This window comes from Bufo bufo, chromosome 2 (genome assembly GCF_905171765.1).
Source record: "Bufo bufo chromosome 2, aBufBuf1.1, whole genome shotgun sequence".
Classification (NCBI taxonomy): Eukaryota; Metazoa; Chordata; class Amphibia; order Anura; family Bufonidae; genus Bufo; species Bufo bufo.
The window spans coordinates 58,498,926-58,519,326 of NC_053390.1; the positions used below are offsets into that span (position 1 = coordinate 58,498,926).

The 20,401-nt window shown below is 44.8% G+C and overlaps 1 protein-coding gene across 1 annotated transcript in view; it reads right to left on the reverse strand.

The window, feature by feature from the left end:
* The window catches only part of SLC14A1 (solute carrier family 14 member 1 (Kidd blood group)), a 529,357-nt gene that overhangs the window by 185,348 nt on the left and 323,608 nt on the right, over positions 1–20,401 (reverse strand). The gene's annotated exons all lie outside the window — the stretch shown is intronic.

A 20,401-nucleotide genomic window follows, 5' to 3' on the forward strand; every position in this document is an offset into this window, starting at 1 on the left:
TGGACAAGAATAGAACATGTTCTATTTTTTTGCGGGGCTACGGAACGGAACGTCTTTTGTGACCCCATTGAGGTGAATGGGTCCCCACCCGAGCTGCAAAATATGCTGCTCGGATGTGGAACCAATCCACTTTCGTGTGCATGTAACCTTAGGCTGACACAATATGGCAATAGAGGCGTGTTTGCAGATCCACGACTGATCCGCAAAAAAAAAAAAAACGCTAATGTGAAAGTAGCCTTAGTGTTATGTACACATCTGCAGAAGCCACCTTGACGCGTGTAGATGGGTCCGACACATGTTTGATCAAAAATGTGTGCAAAGAGCTTCCATTTTTTCATGTATAGTAGGTATATTAGCACTAAAATCAAGAATAATCCCTAATCCCTAGTTTTATTGTTTGCATGTGTAATGGTGTGATGTCATGCATATTTGATTAGTTCAGAATTGATTTTGGTTTGAATTTAACTTTTCAAAACGTTTGATGAATCGGACCCAAAGAAAATTTTTAGTTTGTTTTTAGTTCAAATCCAATATATATATATTTTTTTAAACTCAATATTGATAGCACTGATTGGCTCATCTCTAGCATGTTTTATAGATCAGTTTCCCCTATTTGTTCCCACTAAGGTTTGGTGGTATCCTCCTAAATGTTCATTCAGTGCTTTCTTGTAATAAGAGTGTCCACATAATCTCCACATAATGCTTCTCTGGAAAAGAGACATACAAGCTGATCTCTTTTCCAAAATGATATAAAAACTAATATCAGGAATCCAGCTCTTTCTGGATAACTACCCTTTAACAGAGCTGATCAAAGAAACTTTGCTTAGCTGCCTGAGAGGCCTTGGTTGGGGTATTATTTCTTCTTATGAAGGTGGCAAGTATGCATGAGGAGTATTGTAACCCAATGTTCATCTGGGTAACTGGGAAAATATCTGAAAATTTGCATATCTTAAACCTGTTGACATCAGATATACTTAGGAAAGCTAATTTAAAAATCTTTTTCAGAAACCAAGAGGGGCATTGCCTAGCCTGCAATACTCCACACTAGTGTTGAGCAAGCATGCTCGGTACTCGGCCGAGTACCGCATGTGCTGGAGCGCCATGCTCGAGTCTCCTTCCCGCACGTTTCGTGGCTGCTAAGCAGCCAATAAACGTTCAGGTAAGTACTGCCATCACTGTAATGCCAGTAGCCATCTAGGCTACTGGCATTACAGTGATTGGCTGGCCGGAACGCGTTATCGGGTGCTATATAGCACCCGATGATGTGGGTTCGGCTCATTGTGAGTCAAGGAGAGCTGCGCTTAGGAAGGGACAGATAGTGTAGGGAGTGTGATCGCAATATATTTAATAGAAAAACGTTTCAAAGACCCAAAAGTCCTTTTAAGGACTATTGTGTGTGGTGGCAGGTTGGCAGCAATATAATATAGCCAGCAATTTTTTTTTCAATACTTTGCAATACTTTTTCGATAGAGGGTGTCTGCAATGACTTGTGACTTCTGTGCTGCAATACCTTCTGTGTGTCAGGGCCAGATATTGAGAAAAATATTACTGACAACAAATGTATTTTTTCCATAATTTATCCACACTTTGCCTATTAACTGTCTGCAGTGAATTGTCGCATCTGTGCTGCAATAGCGTGTGTCAGGGCCAGATATTGGGAAAAATATTTCCGAAAACAATCATATTTTCCATAATTTATCCACACTTTGCCTAAATGGTGTCTGCAGTGAATTGTCACATCTGCGCTGCAATAGCGTATGTGTCAGGGCCAGATATTGGGAAAAATATTACTGACAACAGAAGTGGATGGCGTCACCATCCCACTTCTGTGTCTTCTCAAACGCTCGCTGCTCACAATTAAGGACGACTCTGTGCATGTGGAAGAGGTGGAAATGGGGGAAGACATTACACAGGTTGATTATCAGTTTAAGGCCTTTTAAGCAGCATCAGCAGCAGCATGGTGATAAAAATAAGTTGCAAGGTGACATGGTGGGGAGATGGCAGCATGAGAAGGCCACATAGTGGCACAATGACTGAGTCTGGATAAGAGACTGAGGCCACAGATTGTTGAGAAAGATGCAGATGGAAACAAATCTGTAGAGCTGTATGACGGTCACCTGCAGATTAATGCAGCCATCAAAATCAAGTTGGGTTTGGCGGTTCCACCTCAGCTCGCCAGCAGGCCCGCACCTAAAATCTTTTACTGGGTCAGCTCACCTGCAGGCCCGCAACTCAAATCTTTTACAGGGTCAGCTCAGCTGCAGGCCCGCAACTCAATTCTTTCACAGGGTCAGCTCACCAGCAGGCCCTCGCATATAATGTTTTACAGGGTCAGCTCACCCGCAGGAACTCACATATAATGTTTTACAGGGTCAGCTCACCAGCAGGCCCGCACCTAAAATCTTTTACTGGGTCAGCTCACCAGCAGGCCTGTGCCTAAAATCTTTTACTGGGTCAGCTCACATGCAGGCCCGCGCATAGAATTTTTTAGTGGGTCAGCTCAGCTGCAGGCCCTCGCATATAATGTTTTACAGTGTCAGCTCACCTGCAGGCTCACAACTCAAATCTTTTAAAGGGTCAGTTTACCTGCAGGCCCGCAACTCAAATCTTTTACTGGGTCCACTAACCAGCAGGCCCGCACCTAAAATATTTTACTGGGTCAGCTCACATGCAGGCCCGCACCTAAAATCTTTTACAGGGTCAGCTCACATGCAGGTCCTCGCATAGAATTTTTTAGTTTAGAGGGTCAGCTCAGCTGCAGGCACTCGCATATAATGTTTTACAGGGTCAGCTCACCAGCAAACCTGCACCTAAAATCTTTTACAGGGTCAGCTTACCTGCAGGCCCGCAACTCATGCTGCCTTGCTTTGAAGTAGTAGCCGTAGCCGTTTATCAGGCTCCCTCTCCGAAATCGAACAATGATTCCCCGTTACCGGTGGTCACCATGTTAGGCGCATATAAGAACATAGAAAGTTGAAGATATCAAAATGGATCGTGGACGTCACGGGGACGAGCGATCAGGCAAAAGTTATCTAGAGTCAAGAAAGCGGCAGCAGGGCCTCTCCTGTATAACGTTTCCTCATCCAAAATACTGCAGTGACATTCCCTGTAATTTTTTATTACTCATTCCAATAACAGGGCATCTTAAGAGTCCTGTATTGTTATTTATCGTCACTACCTCCACGAGTCGGGAGTGGGTAATTTGCGCACCACCCGCTTGCCTTTTCCTTGGATATAGTAGCCGTTTCTCAGGCTCCCTCTCCGGAATCAAACACTGATTCCCTGTTACCCGTAGTTTACAATGGTTTTGAGCTGACAATTACATCAAAAGTTGATAGGCCAGACATCCGAATTGATCGTCGCCATCAAGGGGACGTGCCATCGGCCCCAGATTAACTAGAGTCACCAAAGCGGCAGCAGGCCACTGCCCATAATGTTTTAGATAGTCAGATCAGCAGGCCCTTGCTCCTAATGTTTTTAAGGTTTACCAGAAGGCCATCAATCATAATTGGTGTATCAGAGTGCCTCTTCCTTGTAATTTTTGGCAGCACTTGCACTTTATATACAAGTAAATATTCAGAAATGAATGTTTTCTATCAATCTTTCCTCTAAAATCGATTTTTTTTTTCCCCCTTGGTTTTGTGCATATTATTGTTATTATGTAAAAGTGGCGTACTATTCGGACAATATAGTTCCCAGCAGCGACCAGCGAGTCCAAGATGCATCCATACATCCTCCCCATGCTGTTACAGAACCTTTTCGGTGGAGTTACCAACAATTTTTGACATTTTCTTATGAACCAGGCACCCTCCCCTCTTCAGAGCAGGGGGTACCTGGTTCAATGCTCGGGTTCTCCCATTGACTTCCATTATACTCGGGTGCTTTTATCACGATGTGTTCAGCCCGAGCACTACGGTGCTCGATCAACACTACTCCACACACGTACTCCGCATGCTAGGTGCTCTCAATAATGAGAAAGGGTATCCCCTCAGACAATGCATATATATTCACTCTCTCATATGTTTTATTTACATAACAGTGTAATGCAGTGAATTTAACAGGTAAGGGTGGCTTCACATCTGTGTTCTGGATTCCGTTATGGCTTTCCGTTATAACATGGATCCGTTATACTGCTCATAGACTTGTATTAATCGAAACGCAAAACAGAAGCCTTTAAAAGGCATTCCGTCTTAATAGAAGTCTATGGGAATCATAACGGATCCGCCCCATTTCCGTTATGCAGAACTGAGAAAAAAGTCCTGTCTTGCATAACGGCAACCAGACGGATCCGTTATGATTCCCATAGACTTCTATTAAGGCGGATCAAAATGGAATGCCTCTTAAAGGCTTTCTCTGATGTTGACTATCTTTTGTTTGAAATATTTGGCAAAGTCCTCAGCTGAGAAGAGAGGCGAGGGTGGGGGGGCTGGGGGACGGAGAAGGGAGTTAAAAGTGCTAAAAAGTTGTTTAGGGCTGTGGGCCAGGGAAGATATGACAGATGAGAAGTAGGCCTATTTTGCATCAGCGAGTGAGGATTTGAATATGAGGAGGGATTGCTTGTATGCGGTGAAATGATCTTTTGAATGGGATTTCTTCCATTGCCGCTCAGCAGCCCTGGAAGCCTTTGGTCAGGTTTTTTGGTCAGGTTGGTGTGCCAGGGTTGTCTGTTAATTTTCCGGGTTTTGTTGTGTGTGAGGGGGGCAACAGTGTCCAGAGCTGTACTTATTATGGTGTTATATAGGGTGGTATCAGCATCTGGGTCTTGGAGGGAACAGATGGTAGAAAGTGGGAGAAGAGAGTCAGAAAGCAAGCGAAAGTCTAGATGTTTAAGGTTCCTGCGGGGGTGTGCTAGTGTGTGGACCAGGGGAGCAGCAGAAGAGACCAATGAAGAGAAGGTGAGTAGGTTGTGATCGGATAGGGGGAGAGGCAAATTAGAAAGGTTAGATAGGGAGCAGAGGCGGGTAAAGATAAGATCCAAAGTGTGACCATCTCTGTGGGTGGGAACTGAAGACCACTGTGATAGGCCAAAGGAGGAAGAGAGCGATAAGAGTTTAGAGGCGGCTGAGTGGCAGGTGTCAATAGGGATGTTGAAGTCACCCATGATGATATTGGGGATGTCAGCAGAAAGAAAGTGTAGTAGCCAGGTGTTAAAGTGGTCAAGAAAGATGGTGGCTGGGCCTGGGGGGCGGTAAATGACGGCTACTTGGAGGTTGGAGGGAGAGTAGATGTGAACAGAGTGTACTTCAAATGACGTGAGCGTAATAGAGGGTGGCAGTGGAGTTGGGCTGTAGGAGCAGGTGTCTGATAGGAGAAGACCAACTCCTCCACCATGTTTGCAGTCGGGACGGGGGGTGTGAGTGAATTGAAATCAACTATATGAGAGTGCAGCAGGGGAGGAGGTGTCAGAGGGTGTCAGCCATGTTTCTGTGAGACCCAGAAAGGAAAGGTTTTGAGAGATGAAAAGTTCATGAATGTACGACAGTTTGTTACAGACAGAGCGTGCGTTCCATAATGCTCCTGCAAGAGGAACCAAAGGAGCAGGGGTCACAGGAATGGTTATTAGGTTTAAGGGGTTGCAGAAATTTGTAGAAGGAGATTTGTATTGGGACGTAGAGGTGATAGTAGGGATTTGCTGAGGGGGGCCTGGATTTGGAGAGATATCACCAGCAGTAAGGAGAAGCAGAGAAAGTGTTAATGATGAGAATAGGAGAGGGCAGGAGGTATCTGTGTGTGTTTTGGAAGGAAGTGTTTTATGTTGCCAAGCAGGTTTGTGCAAGCTGTCAGATGAGAAGGTAAGATGGAGGGAGAGATGAATAGTTACTTGCTGGGTGAATGAATGTGGGGGTATTTCAGGAGGTTGTTGACAAGTGGGAACAGTAAGATGAAAAATTTAAACATTGTTTGCATTAACTATGTCTGTAATTACCTGTGGTCCGCTTCTGGTCACATTCTGGTATAATTCAGTCTGTGCACTTAAGAGTTGCACTTGAGAGATGTTGCATTTGGAAAGACCAAGGTCTGAAAAGACCTAGGACCTTAGATTTATTCCACTCAGTGTTCAATCAGGTGTGACCAAGAGGGGAGGGGGTACATTTGGCCTAATCAAGGAGGACCAGATACAGGGGTGAAATAGTCAATGTAAACAAATACTCAATAAATCCAGCAGGGAAAGAGACATTAATAGTTCAGACAAGACATACCAGGATTTAGAAGGAGAGATGAGAGGGATGGACAATATCAGACTGTGGAAAAGCTGGGTGTAGCAGCAAGCTTCAGACAAGACATACCAGGATTTAGAAGGAGAGATGAGAGGGACAGTTCAGTTGAAGGCATAACTACTGTGAAGGGGGAACAATGACGGGATAAGTACTTTAAGGGGGCACAATGTTGGCATAACTACTGTTAGGGGGCACACATCTGTACAAAACTACTGTGAAGGTTGTACAATGAGGACAATATTACTGTGAGGGGGTATTATTTTTTTTAAGTATTGGGGGGGTGCCAGAGAAAGGACCCGCCCCGGGTGCCAAACAACCTAGGCACGCCACTGTGGGGCGTGGGGAGGAACTAAGGCATCGCAATGTGTCAGGGGCACTAAGGAGCATTATAATGTGTGGGGGCACCAAGGGATCACCCTGCTGTGAGGGTGCACTTAGGGGTATCATACTCTGTGGAGCACTAAAGAAAAATCATACTGTGTGAGGGGCATTAAAGGGGCATCATTATTGTTAGGGGGCACTGAAAGAACATTCTTACTGTTTGGTCAGCAGAAAGGAGATTAGGTGGGCTTGGAGGTGTGGAATGTTGTAAAAAAAAAAAATAATAATGCAGCGCTAAACACCAATGGTGTTGTCCCTCCTAATATATATATATATATATATATATAATTTTTTTTTTTTTTTTGCAGCTCCAACCTTCATCCTACAGCAGACTGAGATATGTGGACCTTTACAAAAAGTACTTGAATACCCCTGATATAGATTATTTTGTTAACTTTTTATTCAAAACCTAGAAGCCCACTAACCATTTGAACTCAACATATGGCAAAATAAACTGTCAATATTAGTATCCTTAGGGTACTGCCATGGGTACCATGAACCCATGAACCTTTTCTAAATATCAGAATTTTTGTCTGTGTCTTCTTGTGGAAATATTTCCACGTTGTTCATTATAATAGGTTGAATTGACATATAAACAAGGGTATATTTTCATTTGATTAGTTTTGTTGATTAGGTTAAGAGTGCTCTAATTTTGTCATGATTCTCAGATATATTCTGGTAAGATTCAGAATGGAAATTTTTGACATAAAATTAGTCCTATGTTTTTAGAGATTGTATCTGGATTCTCAGAAAATTTCCATTCTATAAAACTGGCTAATATGACTTGCACATATTGTTCCTATTGTGCACACACGTCAGTTCGACTACAATAAGACGATGATTGCGTACCTTAAGCCAGTACAGCATTTGAACAATCCTCGAGGAAGTTTTGAGTAAATTTAATAACATAGATGAAAGATTGTACAGGATGCCTGCTATATTATGTTTGGTGAATGAATTCCTGGACAAAAAGTCTTTCTCGGTGAAAGGTATATTGGATCAAAAAAATTAATATCCTTCTCCCCTATGGTTTGACCAAGGCTCAGAATATTTTGCTTTTAACTGATAAACTGTATTATGCAAATTTGATCATATTTTTGCATTCTGTGGAAAAATTATTGCTCCTTGACACAGACCTATTAGGAAATACTGATTTAATGGAGGGTCCTCTATTTGAGGGGGTATTCTCACCTGGGACACATATATATGAGGCGAGTTTCTTCTGTCCCAGCGTCAGAGACGATTCTACGAATCCTCTGAAATTGGGAGTGGGGTAAAGCTTTTTTAAGAGTAGGGGGATGGTTGCTAGAATAATGTAGAAGAGAGTTTCTGTCCGTACTTTTAATATGTAAATCCATTTCTAACAGACCAGCTTGCCTTTTAATAACAACGGTGTCCAAGAAACTAATCCTCTTATCATCATAATGTAAAGTAAACTGCAGTTCACTCCACACCGAATTCAAATAATCCGCAAACTCCCATTTTCCCACTCCCAATTTCAGAGGATTCGTAGAATCGTCTCTGACGCTGGGACAGAAGAAACTCGCCTCAGTGAGATGAGTGATAGGTTCAAGCATCGCGGTTACCCCACTTCTTTACTTAATCAGGAGAGGAATAAGGCCATCCTTCCATGCGATAAAATTACCAAAAAATCACGTATTCCCTTTGTTTCAAAATTTCATCCTTGGATCCATAAATGCAGATTAATTATTAATCGACATTGGAATATCTTATCCAGAGCATATCCCTCTGTTGAGGAATTCCATAGTCGTCCGCTTATTTGTTATAAATGTAACAAAAATATACGCGACATTGTGGTGCGGGCTGATATAGGCAGTATTCACACGGCAAAACGACAAAGCACTTTAACTCTCACTAGCCTACATCAGGGTGGTTAACATTACAGCTTGGTAAACTTTAAAGGGAGTCTGTCCCCACATTTGAGCATATTAGACTGATCAAATAGCGTTATATGTGCCACCCAGAACTTAAAAACGGTACCTTTGTTGTATCTAATGAAGTTTTCTTTTAGCCGAAAATGAACTTTTAATATTATGTAAATGAGCCCTCAAGTGCCCAGGGCGGTGTCTCAATCCTCCGAGCCCCAGGCAGCACCTCCTCAACGGCTCATAACCCCGCCCTCCGTTTTTATAACGCTATTTGATCAGTCTAATATGCTCAAATGTGGTGACAGACTCCCTTTAAGCTTTGTAGCAAGGCTTATTCCACGTCGGTCCCACGCAATGGTCCGCAGTCTGCTGAATGCAGAACTTGCCTTTGCAATTCTGCAGTTGACTTCGATGTCAATTGTCGCTGCACTGGAGGGTACTGCCAAGATACTGTACGTATATTGGTCCGCTTCATGCAGCTTCTGTCCTTTCACTGTGATGGTAGGTTCTTGATATTGGGCTTTCGGAGCTGGCTGGTACATCACTTTGGTTTTCTTTGCGTTAATGATGAGGCCAAAGTTGTCACATGCTGCTGCAAATTTGTCCATACTGTCCATTCCGCATTAAGGGCAAAATCATCAGCAAAAAGAAACTCACGAAGCACAGTCTCTTTTACCTTGGTTGCAGCCTGGAGTCTTCGTAAGTTGAACAGTTTCCCATCGGTTCTATACCTCAGATTGATTCCCCAGTGAACTGTTCTGAAAGGCATCTGACAGCATGGCTCAAAACATTATGCTGAACAGGGTTGGTGCGAGCACACACCCTTGTTTCACGCCATTTGTAAAAGGGAAGGCCTCTGAAGATTCACCATTGCTCAGAACCCGAGCCGCCATACCATCATGGAATTGCCATACCATCAGGATGAATCTGTCTGGGCATCCAAACTTTGACATAATGCGCCATAAGCCTTCGCGACTAACTGTTGAAAGCCTTGGTAAGATCTATAAAGATTGTGTATAGTTCACGATTTTGCTTCTTACATTTCTCCTGAAGCTGTCGAGCTGCAAATAACATGTCCATCGTGCCACGCTCTTTGCGAAAAACCACACTGTGTCTCAGATAGCAGACCCCGTTCCAGATGATCAATTCAACGATTTAGCAACATTCGTGCCAAGATCTTGCCTGCAATTGATAAAAGTGATATTCCTCTATAATTATCGCAGATTTGTCTATTTCCTTTCCTCTTATAAAGGTTTACGATGGACGCGTCTTTCAGTTCCTGAGGTATGGAACCTTGATTCCAGAAAGAGTTTTTCAACAGGCACTGGACCACCAGCCTTATAGACTTCTGCCGGATTTCCATCAGATCCTGGCACCTTACCGCTGCACAGTTGACTGATGGCCTGTAAGGTTTCAGCCTCTGATGATAGGACATCCAGGCTATAGTTGATATGCACCTGGGGTATTTTGTCAATTGCCTCATTATTGATAGTAGATGGGCGGTTCAGCACAGAGTGGGAATGTTCAGCCCAATGCTGTAGAATCAGAGTTTTCTCACTGATGAGAGTTTTACCATTCAAATCAAGTAGAGGAGAGCTTCCTGAAGACTGATGTCCATATGGGGATCTGATGGCTTCATAGAAATGTTTGGTATCGTTTCTATCAGCAAACTTCAGAATTTTATCTGCTTTGGCACTCAGTCAGGAGTCCTGCATCTTACGGAGTTTACTCTGTATAGTCCTGTGAGTGTTGATAAAAGCATTTTTCTTTGCAGTTGACGACGGGTCATTTTGATAAGCACAATGAAGGCAATGCTTTTAGGCTAGCAAGGCCTTAATCTCTTCATCGCTTTTATCAAACCAGTCCTACTGTTTCCTGCATGTGGGTCCGAGAGCCTTAAGTGCAGACGAATGCAAGATGTTCCGGAAGCATTCCCAGTCCTTCACAGCACTTTCCTGCATTTGCAGGTTCGTGAGTTGATTTTCAAGATCTTTTACCAATGAGGCTGCGATATTGAGATTTACCAATGTATTGACATTGATCTTGTTTATCACAACTCTGTTTCCTTGTGGCCGCTTCTTAGGTTTGATGTGGATATTTAGTTTAGAAATGCTGAGTCTATGGTCAGTCCAGCAGTCAGCACTCGGCATGGCCTTTGTTACTCTTACATCTTGTATGTCTTTCCTCCGCACTATGACATAATCAATTAGATGCCAGTGCTTAAAGCGTGTGTGCATACAGGACGTCTTTTTGCGAGTAGGTAGGCGGAAGATGGTGTTAGTAATGACCAAGTCATAAGCAGCACATGTCTTCAATAGTAACAGACCATTGCTGTTACATGTTCTGATTCCGTTTTTGCCAATGACGCCATCCCAGGTGGAGTGATTGGATCCCATTCTCGCATTAAAATCACCAAGTAGAATCATTCTGTCAGTGCGCTTCACAGATGAAAGTAGGGCATCGAGATCATTATGAAACTTGTCTTTTACTTCATCTGGATTTGTCCTTGTGGGTGCATAGGCACTGATCAGCGTAGCCTGTTTTCCACGTAGTAATGGAAGTTGCAGTGACATGAGCCGATCGTTTACACCCTTAGGAAGATTGGCAAGTTGGTGAACAAGATGATTTTTAACCGCAAAGCCAACTCCAGACTCACAACATTGGTCACTGCCACGTCCACACCAAAAGAATGTGTAGCCGCCTCCTATTTCTGTGAGTTGACCTTCATTTGCTAAGCGAGTTTCACACAGGGCCGCAATGTTGATGTCGAACCTTGCAAGCTCTCTAGCTACCAGAGCTGTTCTTCTTTCTGGGCGATCTGCTAATGGGTTGTCTTGAAGCGTACGTACATTCCATGAACCAATAGTAAGTGGTAAAACCTTTTGTCTCATCTTGGGTTTTGTATTTCAACTGCATGAAATGGGATTCCCTCCAGCCGTGGTAAGCTGGACAGGTTTTTGAGAGAAGCAACAATGTTTAGGGTACCTTTTCTAGCCCCTTCCTCATACTAGCATCCTCATGAGCAGTGTTATCCTGAAGAGGGCTGCTCAGTCACTCAGGTAGAATCCAGCTGTTGCCTCGTCAGCATGAAGACAATCTTTAGACCTTAGCCGCCTGTGTGCAGGTCCACGACCACAGCTCCCAGTGATTCCACACCTGCTGCTTCATCGCTCGCCTATCGCCACAGGACTTTGAACTGGTCAAGATGTCAAGACTTGCCCGTGAATTGGATTTAAGTGAGAGAGAGATGCGCAGAGTCAGCCTCACTCTCTCTTCCCAGATTACATCTTGCTCCAAAGGCAGATGGAGATGGGCTGGGTGCAGTGGTTGAACAGGGCATCTTTCGTGTCTTGCTGTGCTCTCAGCGTACCACATCGCTTGCAGATACTGCCTTCATGACCACTTGTCCTATTTAGTAGCGCTCATCCTCTCACTCCGCCAGACTCTGTCTTCACATGCTCAGGATACACAAATCTCTCTGTTACCGAATGACCCGACTGCTACTCTCAACCTGGTTTAGCCAGCCTGTCAAAGCTGTTGCCCGGGGTTTGGCCGCTGCACATATTACAGCTGCTAGGAGTCACAGGCAAGAGCTGAGAGTCAGGTGGGGACCAAAGGTGTACGAGCTGCCCTGAAAAGAGCACGACATGGCCTACACCAGAGGTACTACCCGTCCCTAGACACCCCTGTATTTGTGTTATCTTCCTGTAGAATGGCATAGGCAGTTTGTCTGGATCCGGCAGATTGTTCACTAAGGCTGTGGACGGAGGGAAGTATGCCCTGGTTCATCTAAAAATGAAGAGTATTCCCTATTGCGGCAAGCCACGGCCATTGACTGAGTCGATAAGCCCTGTCTTGCTTGTAAAGTCAGTTATTTCAGGTGGGATAACTAACTGTCCTGAGGGACCTGGTTGAGAGGGGTCCTGGGAGGCCTGTGACTGTTGAACCCCGACTGCCGGCATTCAGGGAAACATGGGAAGGGGGAAAACACCTTTAATCACCTCTGGCCCCTTTACCCAACCTTGACCCATAACAAACAACACAGACAACTGTATCATTTTATTGCTGGATGGTGATCGGCCACAGCTTCTTTATTAAAGCGGCAAACCTTAATAAACCATAATATCAGAGCAGTATGCCAAACGCTGGACTCCCAGCGGGCAAGTTAAACCGTAATCATCAGAGCGGTATGCCCACCGCTGGACTCCCAGCAGGCAAGTTAAACCATAATCATCAGAGCAGTATGCCCCCAGCTGGACTCCCAGCGGGCAAGCACGCCATCTGCTCCCACCATATCTCCGCTGTACTCAAATGCCGCCAGCTGTGACTTCATAAACTCAACCAGAATTTGCAGCTCTCCAAAACCGAAATCATCGGAGCGATATCCAAACTGCTGGACTCCCAGCGAGGGATCTGAAGAAATAGAAAAAACAACACAGAATAACCAAGTATACATAACTGATCATAACCGCGCACCTCGCCCGCCTCTCAATGATAACCGCAAAAAGGGAGGGAGGGAGGGAGGGCCAATTTCTGCTTCCACTAGCAAGAGGAAGTGCTGGAACAGGGGGAGGGGTATATGTACCTTCAGGATTCCTGCACCGCCCCCATCCAGTCTAAGGAGGTTCCACCAGTGAATTAACCCCTTAACGGCCGTCCTAATCCAACACTACTTAAACCTTACATGACGGGGCCAGCTCCCAGAATGTCCTGAAGGGGGGAATGGGGGGAGGAGGACCATCAGTCCCTAAGCACCCTCCCTATACAGTCGGGCGCTTGCCAATATGTAGTGTCAGCAGGAGCCCCTACTCCTTCTTCGGCCTGGTCTTCCAGTTGTTCCTCTTCCCCATTCATGAAGATGCCAGTAGTTAAGTTGGCCGCCGGGGCGGAAGTGGGACTAGTTAAGATGGCCGCCGGTGAGGAAGTGGGATTAGTTAAGATGGCTGCCGGAGAGGAAGTGGGATTAGTTAAAATGGCTGCCGGAGCGGAAGCTGGTACATAAGGTGTGTCATTCTCGGGTACAAGGAGGCAGGCCTGGGGCGTGTTTTTGCCACGCTAAACAGCTGTAATATACACCCTGTACAGAATTATTAGGCAAATGAGTATTTTGACCACATCATCCTCTTTATGCATGTTGTCTTACTCCAAGCTGTATAGGCTCGAAAGCCTACTACCAATTAAGCATATTAGGTGATGTGCACCTCTGTAATGAGAAGGGGTGTGGTCTAATGACATCAACACCCTATATCAGGTGTGCATAATTATTAGGCAACTTCCTTTCCTTTGGCAAAATGGGTCAAAAGAAGGACTTGACAGGCTCAGAAAAGTCAAAAATAGTGAGATATCTTGCAGAGGGTTGCAGCACTCTTAAAATTGCAAAGCTTCTGAAGCGTGATCATCGAACAATCAAGCGTTTCATTCAAAATAGTCAACAGGGTCGCAAGAAGCGTGTGGAACAACCAAGGCGCAAAATAACTGCCCATGAACTGAGAAAAGTCAAGCGTGCAGCTGCCAAGATGCCACTTGCCACCAGTTTGGCCATATTTCAGAGCTGCAACATCACTGGAGTGCCCAAAAGCACAAGGTGTGCAATACTCAGAGACATGGCCAAGGTAAGAAAGGCTGAAAGACTACCACCACTGAACAAGAGACACAAGCTGAAACGTCAAGACTGGGCCAAGAAATATCTCAAGACTGATTTTTCTAAGGTTTTATGGACTGATGAAATGAGAGTGAGTCTTGATGGGCCAGATGGATGGGCCCGTGGCTGGATTGGTAAAGGGCAGAGAGCTCCAGTCCGACTCAGACGCCAGCAAGGTAGAGGTGGAGTACTGGTTTGGGCTGGTATCATCAAAGATAAGCTTGTGGGGCCTTTTCGGGTTGAGGATGGAGTCAAGCTCAACTCCCAGTCCTACTGCCAGTTTCTGGAAGACACCTTCTTCAAGCAGTGGTACAGGAAGAAGTCTGCATCCTTCAAGAAAAACATGATTTTCATGCAGGACAATGCTCCATCACACGCCTCCAAGTACTCCACAGCGTGGCTGGCAAGAAAGGGTATAAAAGAAGAAAAACTAATGACATGGCCTCCTTGTTCACCTGATCTGAACCCCATTGAGAACCTGTGGTCCATCATCAAATGTGATATTTACAAGGAGGGAAAACAGTACACCTCTCTGAACAGTGTCTGGGAGGCTGTGGTTGCTGCTGCACGCAATGTTGATGGTGAACAGATCAAAACACTGACAGAATCCATGGATGGCAGGCTTTTGAGTGTCCTTGCAAAGAAAGGTGGCTATATTGGTCACTGATTTGTTTTTGTTTTGTTTTTGAATGTCAGAAATGTATATTTGTGAATGTTGAGATGTTATATTGGTTTCACTGGTAAAAATAAATAATTGAAATGGGTATATATTTGTTTTTTGTTAAGTTGCCTAATAATTATGCACAGTAATAGTCACCTGCACACACAGATATCCCCCTAAAATAGCTAAAACTAAAAACAAACTAAACTACTTCCAAAAATATTCAGCTTTGATATTAATGAGTTTTTTGGGTTCATTGAGAACATGGTTGTTGTTCAATAATAAAATTAATCCTCAAAAATACAACTTGCCTAATAATTCTGCACTCCCTGTACATTCCTCCCTGTGGGATTTTGGCAATGACAGATCCACCCCTCTGGAGACTGAGGGGGCTCATGATACGGTGGAGACGTGCCTGCTGAAGCATGGCAGGATCCTCCAGCTCTATTTTAGGGGACTGTGTTGGCGTCATGTAAAAGTAATCATTTGTCTTTTCATCATACATTTCTGTCCAGCCTAACTTCTTCATTTCTCTGGCTTTTCTATACCATGCTTCTGCATCTTTTAGTACATTGTTATCTTAAAGCATTCCTTTCTTTTTTGTCAGCACTTTATTCCATTCATCCTCATTCAACCTCCCTGCTTGGTGACCCCTGTTATCTTCATTAACTTTTTTCTGTTCTTGATGAATTTCTTTCCTTCTCTCTCCGAGACAATCAGATGGGTGGCGCTGAACTGTCAACCCCCATTTCTTCTTCTTTTTTAACTCTTCACTACACTGAATACCTGTACACTGCTCCCAGCCTCAAATGCTGCCTGTACTGTCAATTTCTCTAAATTATCTTTATTAGCTGAGTAGTGAAAATCCCCACTTACTGGATGGTACAACTTTTCTCTTTCTATCTTAGCAAACAGAGTCCCTACAGGCTCTGCAACAGTTATCTTTGCATGTACTTGTCTTATGAGAAAATAATAATAAATGCGGCACTCACCGGATCCTTTTGCAGTTTATTTTTCTTTAAAACATAGTCGCTCAGTGACAGGCGATGGCCGTTTTGCGCTCAATCACGCTTCGTCTGGCCTCCCATGTGATGACGCCGGCGCACGCATCCTCTTTATGCTGCGCTTGGCGTCATCACTAGGACAACGATAACAAACACATTTAAAAACAACTTTATACAGCATGTCAAATGAACACTGCTAAATAATTTTTGTCATTAAGCGTGATACGGCTGTTTCCTGTCACTGAGTAAGTGCCCGCACCAGCAACTATGTTTTAAAGAAAAATAAAGAAACTGCAAAAAGATCCGGTGAGCAGGGGCGTTTCTAGGGTCTCAAAAGATCCGGGTCCCCAAGCCCCAATGCATATTGGCCAATTCTCTGTCGACCAACCGACCCCAACCCCCCACCACCCCAAACACTAGCACTGAAGACATTTTACTGTACTTGCTATATAGCTATACCTCTCACATCCAGCGCCTCCCAGGTGACATCTCCTCTCATGTAGATCTTCTCTGTCATCATCTTCTCCATTCGGTCCGGACAACTTCTCTCAGCCGCCTCGTCTCTGCAGAGTGTGACGCACAGACATCTAAGGTTCCTCACTTTTCTGTACCCCCAAATACTATTCTGAAGAAAAATGAGTGCCATACAGATAATCTTCCCCATAGTAATAGTGCTCCTCATAGTCCCACCAATAGTAATTCCCTTCTAGAATGCCCTAATTAGTAATACTGCTCCATACAGTGCCCCCAACAGTAATAGTGCTCCCCAAGAGTGCCTCCATTAGTAGAAGAGCCCTCCAGTATTAATAATGCTCTTACAGAGCCCCCCAGTAGAAATAAGGCACCGTATTGTTCCCCCGGTGGTAATAAAGCTATCTAAAGAACCCTCAGTAGTAATAAGGCCCCCACAGTGCTCTTAGTAGAAATAATGCGGATCTATAAGTCCCTCCTATAGAGCCCCCAGTAGTAATAAGAACGCCTATTGTCCCCTGGATTTAAAATGCTCCCGCAGAGCCCCCATATTTATGTCGCCCCCTACTGTTATACTGCTTACCCTGAAGTGCCCCAGTATTTATATCGCCCCCTACTGTTATTATGCTCCTAAAGTGCCCCCAGTATTCATATTGCCCCCTACTGTTATAATTCTCCCCCTGACGTGCCCCAGTATTTATATCGCCCCTACTGTTTTAATGCCCCTAAAGTCCCCCCAGTATTTATACTGCCCCCTACTGTTATAATGCTCACCCTGAAGCACTCCGATATTTATAATGCCCCCTGAAGTGCCCCCTGTAGTCATATTCCTCCGTTTAGTGTCCTCAGAAATTATAATTCCTCAGCCCCTCCACCATACAGTCCCATGTAAATAACATTATTTCCCTCCCTCCATCATAGAGTCCCATGTAAATACCATCACGCCACCTCTCCAGCCCCCTCCAATATACAGTCCCATGTAAATAACATCCCTCTCTACCTACAGCCCCCTCCAAAATACAGTTCCATGTAAATAACATCACACCATCTCTCCTGCCCCCTCTAATATACAGTCACACGTAAATAGCATCACCCCTTCCGAGCCGCATTACCCCTCAACATTCAGTCCCGTGTAAATAATATCACTCCCTTCCACAGCCGCCTTCAACATATAGTCCCATGTAACTAACATCACCCTGCCCTAGCAACCTCCAACATGCATTCCCATGTAAATAACATCACTCCCTCAACTTTCAGTCCCATGTAAATAACATTATCTCCTCAATTTTCAGTCCCATGTAAATAACTTCCCTCCCTTCAGCTCTAGCATACAGTCCCAGTTATATAACCACAACTTCCAGCATTGCTCTGCCTCTCCCTTCACTTACCTCTCCTCATGTAGCAGACCTCACCACAGCTTCTTCCCAGGGCTTCTCTTCACTGCTGAGCCATCCTATCCTGCACTGGCCACATGATGGTGACATCATCACAGGTCCTTTTCAGCTACTGCATAGAACTGATCACATGACCTGTGATTGCAGCGTCCCACTACGTGTGTGTTGGCACTGCTTAAAGGGAGTCTGTCACCACATTTGGGCATATTAGACCGATCAAATAGGGTTATATGATCCACCCAGAACTTAAAAACGGTACCTTTGTTGTAGAAAACGAACTTTTCTTTTAGCCGAAAATGAACTTATAAGGTTATGTTAATGAGCCCTCTCAAGTGCCCAGGGCGGTCTCTCAATCCTCGGAGCCCCAGGCAGCACCTCCTAAACGGCTCATAACCCCGCCCTCCGTGCGCCTCTGCCCGCCCATTTACTCCCCTCCCCTGTCCTCTTCCACTGCGGCTGTGCGGTCCAAATCGTAGCGGGCGCATGCACAGTAGGTATCGCGATGCCCTGCCAGGAGCGGGCATCGCATTGCGCATGCGCCCGCTACGATTTGGACCGCACAGCCGCAGTGGAAAAGGACAGGGGAGGGGAGTAAACGGGCGGGCAGAGGCGCACGGAGGGCGGGGTTATGAGCCGTTTAGGAGGTGCTGCCTGGGGCTCCGAGGATTGAGAGACCGCCCTGGGCACTTGAGAGGGCTCATTAACATAACCTTATAAGTTCATTTTCGGCTAAAAGAAAAGTCCGTTTTCTACAACAAAGGTACCGTTTTTAAGTTCTGGGTGGATCATATAACCCTATTTGATCGGTCTAATATGCCCAAATGTGGTGACAGACTCCCTTTAAAAGCACTTTTTACTCTAAACTGTATTATGCTGTATTATGTGACTTTGTACTAATTTATCTGCAAAATCCCTGTTACCAGGCAGATTAGGTGTAATTTATACATCCCACCACTAGATGAGGATAAAGCTTAGGTCATATAAATATCTAGGCCTAGTTAGTAGTAAGAGTAGTAGGAGGAGGAGATCTGAGTGGAGATCAGGGTTGAGAATGGATCAGAGTCTAGAGCAGATCTGAGGAGATCAGATTAGATTAGTGGGAGAAAATGTAGAGTGAAGACTCCATGACACAGATTAGTGAGTGGAACCAACTTAGCTATGAGGTAGTACTAAGATGTGAGGTGCAGAAGAGCGTTTTCCTTCTGTGACCGGACTATATACTTGCATCCCTGACCAGTAGGAGAGAGTTTGCCTCTCTGGAATAGAAACAAGCTTCCTAAGGAATCATCGGTGATAACAGCCATTATTGAGGGCTGCAGACACCTTTGTGCATGGTGGAGGACTTATAGCTTCTGGCAGCCACACCATAACTCTGGGAAAAAGACGAGTTTACCTGTCCCCAATGTTCAGCTTGTAGGGAAAGGACAAGGAATAGGACTGAGCACATCAACAGGAACGAGGTACACCTTACCCACAGCTCCAAGGCAAACCTAAAAAGCCTAGAAAGAGTGGATTTGCAGACCTACTCTGTTACCATCAAGAGACTGTATTTTGTACTGCTGCAACCAAAGTCCTCAACAGTAAAAGTTGTGAGTTGCATCTTACCACTGTCTACCTCATTATTACCACTATTGGTTGTACCACCATTAACGGTACTGGCGGCACAACAAAAATCATCAAGGGACTCAGCCGCAACAAGCACCCTAAGCACCCCTAAAATCAAGGGCACCTCAACCACCATCTTGGCTGATGCTTCCCTACCACAGAGCGTGCCCCGGAGGATTTCGTGCTGTCAACCTCAACACTGTGCTGCCAGCCCAGGGAGGCTTTCTGCTAACCGTGAGTAAACTGATGAACTGTGTGTTATTATTTGGCCCCTCATCGGTCCACCGTGCACCTCACGTGTTGCCCCTGCGCTACTGGCTGGCTGCATGATGTCACCACAGGTCCTTCAGCTCTTGCAGGGCATTAGATTCAATTGTATTGCCGTCCTGAGGACGGCAATACAGTTGTATCTATCTGGCAGGCAGGACATTCAGGGCCTGGGACAAAACATCAGGGGCCATGGCCCCGAATGTTTTAACCTAGCAACGCCCCTGCCAGTGAGTGCCGCATTTAGTATTATTTTCTCACAAGACAAGTGGATTTTAGTCTGTGATGCAGAGTACCGCCATGGGATTACACATGAACTCAATACCATGAGAACCCCATAAAGAGGTGGCAGTGCCGACCACAGATCTGTTTCTGTATACACATATTTGCATGTACATTTAATCTAAACACTTTCCTAACTCCCTGAAGTTAGAGGACAGCTACTGATAACCTGTTCTCTTCTTCTGAAAAGGGACTTCAGTTATACTCTAATGACATGCCAGCCCGCCTCTGCAATGGCTAACTTTAGTTCTTCTTTTACGGCTAACTTTAGTCCTTGTTTTACAATTCTGGCACGTACGTCATGAGTCCTTCCTTCTTTTCCAAGGCTCCGTTACAACAACCTATACTCCATCTAGTAATATTATTCTCTATCTTATATTAACTGGAAGACATCTATTGGTGTGACAGATACGTGACACCAATAGGAACACGCCTACCAACGTGACAATAGTCTATTACTGGCAGGACGAGTATATTTTTAAGTCATCAACCGTCTAAGGTTGGAACACGTGTAACAATATACAATTTCCTCTGAAGTACCTGTCTAACCACAGACAGTTGATAATACAATTTGACGAGGTTCTTGGG